Genomic DNA, 5,452 nt, shown 5'->3' with positions numbered 1-5,452 from the left:
ATAAAATAAATAAATAAAAACACATGGTGCTCTATTTTACATCAAGCAGCTTATATTACTTTTGTGGTAACTGACCCGGTCATTCCAGGTGCCTTCACTATGATAAACATACCCAGGACCTAGAAGGTAGATAATACTTACTGGAGCATTGTTCCCACCATGATTAAATTATTATTTTAACTGATACATACATTTTTATGGAATTGTATTTAATGAAATGATCATATATTTGTTGTAATTCAGACTCAATTTTTATCTTAGATTTAAGCTGGCGAGACTTACTTCCAGTCAAGTGGTGTGATTAATAACATTTAACCGATTTGTGGCTTGCCTTTTTTTTAGATTGTACTGATGAAGCCGTTGGATTAATAGCAAAACCAGTGGACATCTCTGGAATAAAAACTTATTTTGGCATCACGACTGCTTACATTCTTTGGTGTTTCTTTGGATATTTTTACTGTTTTTGCAACATGAAATTGCTATTTGGCTCTGTGCATTGCAGGTGTGATGTGTGTGTGTGTGTGTGTGTGTGTGTGTGTGTGTGTGTGTACACGTGTGCATTTATTTGTTTGCTTGCACATACCACATAATACATGCATATGATATAATTCACAACTACTACTACTAAACCCTTAAAAAAACTAAATTACTACTCTTAACCCTCAAACACATCTTGACCAAAACAACATTCACTATTGTGTCTGTCAATAAGACCATGATAGATCAAGTGACCCTCACAAAATTGCTAGGTGATCTCAGAGATGACCAGCTGAAATTAGACCACCATGTATCACACAAAAAAGTACCATATATTTAGTAATAACTACAGTAAATAATACTATGTAGCCATACTCCTACAATTTGATATAATAATGTTAGTTTTGTTCATGTTGCTTCCTTACTTATTTTTATTGCATTAATCCTTATGCTTTTTAATTGCTTATGTTTTTGTTTAAACTTTATTTAAGTGGAGCTTTTCTCCTCGGGGCCTCTGCCGAAAAAGGAATATTTCAGCGCAGTCAGATTATCCCGGTCAACAAATGTAAAATAAAATAAATAAAATAATAAATAAAAACCTACCTCACTGACGTAGCCAGAAGACATATAGCCACCACCTTTTTATTGCCATCTCTACTCCATGTTGCACCAAACTTCACTAACCTTCAAGACTCAACTCCTCAAACTTGAGTAAAACACACCATTGCCTAGCCCTCAGAGAATTAAACTGGTTAGAACTACCACATCACCTAGCTCTCTCTCAGCTAATTAAAATACACACATTTTTCTGTAAACCAGAAAATTGCCCAGTCCTTTCCACCTTAATACAACACTACACCCCAGTAGAATTTTACATTCACTGACAGAAACATAGTACTAATCACTATGACCAAATCATTTTATACTGCAGGTGATTCTCTGTACTATGGAACCACATCCCACTACTACCGAAATCCATTTGAAATGCAAACTCATTTAAAACACAACTAAAACTTCACCTATCAAATCAATGGATCTGCTTCTGTATATCTCCAAAATAAATGGCACTGTTATCTTCAGGTTGCCATACTGTAAAACTACTTTTTTGATTCAGAGCCCTGTGCCCCCACAGCCAGCCTTCACAAATATCTAAATAGTTTTACTAGAATCTCCTAGCCATATACATAGTTTTGTGACACTCCTCACCCCCACGTCTATACATCTAATATAAACCTTATGATGTATATTTATTTATATAAATGATATATGAACCTGCTGTATGCCCCACATCTTAACTATCATTTTAAGTTCCTTCCCTCACCTCAATTTCTTTGAATTTCTAAGCACTAGTCACATCCTCCATTACCTATTTGACAAAACAATTAACACATCTCTTCAGATGTTCAATGTTCAATATTTACAAATAGTTGCCATTATTTCATATGAATGCAATATAATTAAGACATTAAAAAGTAACTCTAAATGTATATACCTGTTATATATATATATTACTGAATGTTTGTTTAAAAATGTCTGCAATATGTTAGAGTTTTTCTTCCCAGGTCTCTGCCGAAAAGGGCTTTTTGACTAATCCCAGTTGGAATAACCTGGTGAACAAAATCAAAAAAATAAATAAATGCATGCATACATACAAGCATGCATTTTACAGACACACAGATATATAAACATACATGGAGTTGGAATTGGACCTTTTTCATTGACATGTGAAATAGACTACAGTTGATTGAAAAAGATACATTTCACTGTGAGATTATGATACACTGGAGATCAGGAAATATGCAATCTTGGATTTGGTATATATAACTAGTAGGGGATGTGTGGTTTATACAGTCGACCATCTGTGATCAATAATTGTAGATTCGCTATTGCTGTGGTATTTCTATGGAAGACTACGCTTCCATACACACGCACACAAAAATCATAAAATATATACATACACAAATACACACACACATATATATATATATATATATATATATATACACACATACATACATACACACACACACGTGTATATAGATATACACACACACACCTACATATATTATAGATATACATACACACCCCCACAAAAACACACACAGATACATATGAGTTGATTACATGTCAACGAAAGTTAGTTTGTCGAAGTGTTAAAAAAACAGTACAGATTGAAAGCATCATTTTTTTGTGCTGTTCGGAATATGCCCTTTTCCCTCTGTAGTGAGCTCTCAGAGTTGGTATATATAATAGGTACATGGTGTGAGGGTGGGCATAGGTAAAAAAAGATTTGTTTTTCAAACCAACAGTCCAATGACTTGAGGTTCAGAATTTTGACAATTCAATGAAATATCATAATTCTATCTATACATATGCACACACACACATTATATATAGTTATACTGAAATTTAAAATCAAACCACAAAAAAAAAAAAAATCTTGAACCCATTTTTGCATTGCTCCATTAACTTCCCCCGCTCAGCTTCTAAGAAACCTATTACCCTCTCCACAGGAAAATATCCTCTATAACCTATTATGCTGTTATGTTAGATGCTCACATAAGTATTGCATCTTTCTGGAAATGCTTACACAGTGGACAAACACTTGAGAAACTGTATCCCTACAAACACACACTTGTATATATAAACACATACACATGCATTCTACAACCTGTAGTACTTGTTTTACTAGTTGAAACATTTGTATTAAGAGCACCTTCACTTAAATGTTCAGTACCAAGGATGCACACAGTGACAAAGATAGTATGTTCCCCTTCTGAACAAAAATCAGTAACTTTAAAACAGTATGTTAACCATTAAGTGTACTAATAAATTTAGGATATTTTCACAGCGACTGCAGTTATAATGAGGCAGCATATATGTATTTAAGTACAGTTATACCTTGGTTAACAGTATAGAACATAATAACACAACGCCAAGTCCCCATGATTATTCTGCAACTTTTACGTTTACTTAATCCCATGCAAAGAGATAGCAAATTCCCTAAAAATACGAAATAGCCCTAACTGAAATGACTAGGAGTCGATAAAAGTTTTATAATTGCCTGCCAGTTTGTTAAAATGTAGTTACTTCTATTGGATAAATGGGTCTCCTTGAGTTATTTCTTTACAGGCACAATATTTACATGTCAGGTCACAACGGTGAGAGGTACTAAACAACACAAATAGCGGCAATTCACAATCATCTGATATTAGTGGTACAGAAAAAGACCAGGGGTATTTCAGTCTTTGTCCCACTTTCACCAGGCAAGCATGTTAACGTTAGACATTACCTATGCACAAAAAAAAAACAATCTGGTTAAAGTCTGCCCAGTAATGCAGCTGCTGTAACACACAACAGAGCCAGCTTTCTTCAGGTACCTGTGAGTGTGACACCAAACATACTTCAGGCAAGTATGTGCCTCCAAAAGCCAATTTCTCGTATGAATTATACACAACTTCATTCCAATTCTGAAATGTCACTAACCATTCTTAAATGAACAAACAATCCACGTAATGAATTTTGAGAGACACCTGCTCGTAAATATACATACATAAACCGCTCAGACGGACTCTCATCCTACATTCTCATCCTTCACTGTGGAAACACTCACAGAAAAAAAAAACATTGTGTGAGACGATGGGCAAAACTGTAGAGAAGATGGGTCGATATATATCACGTATGATACAGAAACGGGCTGAGTCTGCTGCTTTAGTCAGAGAGGAAATGCTTAAAAACGCTATTCCATATCCCAAAATGGATAGCTAGTGAGATCTTGAAATTACATTAACTCACGTTCACAATGATCATCTTCAATAATTTACATTCTTCCCCCTTCCAGCTGTCAAAACGGGCCAATATACCTTTGTGCTGTACACATTACCTGTACCGGTCGATACTCCGCCCAACTCTTACACGGTCTCGCTCATACTAGAAGCCAAACACCACATCTTACGACACTGAATTTGTTAAATTCCCACCACAAAAAATACAGCCAGCAATATACTTGCATCACGTGACCTCTGACTGGCGACGTTCTAACGTCACAGATTCCAAGCTGCTTTTTGTGGTTGTATGTTTGACGGTCTGTCGAGACGTATTTTATGGTGTTTTCATTTAGAAATGTGTTTAAAGTTGATTTCCAATGGATCTTACAGGTATATACTACCGACATGTGCAGTTATTTTTTTGTCTATTTTTTTATAACTATTCACTGTATAACTATATATTTTGTATTGTTTTGTTATAGTTGTAGTTAAATACACAATAACCAAATAGAAATCCAAACCGCACAACGTTCACAATATAATAAAACTCTCAAGGATGTTCTTTCCAACTTTTCTTTTATCCTCTGAGGGTTATTTGATTTGATGACCAGATGTTGTGATCCTAGTTGTCTTTTCTGTGCAGTCTTTCACTTCATTTTCAAGCGTAACCGAGAAAGAATCAGGCTCAGGCAGCATACCTCTCAACCTTTTGCAGCAAGAAATCTGGACAAAGCCATAAATAAAAGTGTGACAAAGGCCCAAAATAGGGACAATTTTTAAATATTTCTCCTACAAACTTAGAAAGTTGATAGAATAACATGTTTTACATTAACATGGGTTTTCTGAAGGGTATGAAGTTTGAAACGCAAATGTCTGCCATTATTTTCTAACTTTAATCTTTAATGATTTGCCATAAATTTGCCAGAAAAAAACACAATTTTATGATAAACGGACCAAAAATATGAGGCAAAAATCTGTACAGTTGTGAGGTAGCTCTCAACAGAATCAGGGACAAATTTTAAAATAATATGATCCACTTTTAAAATATCAGTACTATTAAAGTGGACCATTGACAAAATAAGAGAATGTGAATTGATATAGATTTCTTGAAGTAACAGAAGCCCACGGGTCTAACTATTACTAACCAAGTGTAATACACCACTGCCTTTTCTTTCAATAGTCACCAGTTATAGGAGGGATTAAGAGGA

General features: G+C 34.7%; 1 protein-coding gene across 5 annotated transcripts in view; it reads right to left on the bottom strand.

Moving 5' to 3' along the window:
• MAN2A2 (mannosidase alpha class 2A member 2) overlaps positions 1-4,501 on the bottom strand; it is a 2,415,216-nt gene extending 2,410,715 nt beyond the window's left edge. For 3 of the 5 annotated variants that reach the window (XM_044078266.1, XM_044078269.1, XM_044078270.1), the window contains exon 1: positions 4,361-4,501. The gene's annotated coding sequence lies outside the window, so the exon portion shown is untranslated. Of the gene's footprint in view, positions 1-4,272 lie in introns of all 5 variants that reach the window. The other 2 variants (XM_044078268.1, XM_044078267.1) reach the window with 2 other exon arrangements.
• Between the last annotated feature and the right edge of the window lie 951 nt (positions 4,502-5,452).

The sequence above is a fragment of the Protopterus annectens genome, chromosome 7.part0, assembly GCF_019279795.1.
Source record: "Protopterus annectens isolate FY-2018-M chromosome 7.part0, PAN1.0, whole genome shotgun sequence".
Taxonomy (NCBI): domain Eukaryota; kingdom Metazoa; phylum Chordata; order Ceratodontiformes; family Protopteridae; genus Protopterus; species Protopterus annectens.
Note: the sequence above shows the minus strand (reverse complement) of the source record. Positions and strands in the feature narration are given on the sequence as shown.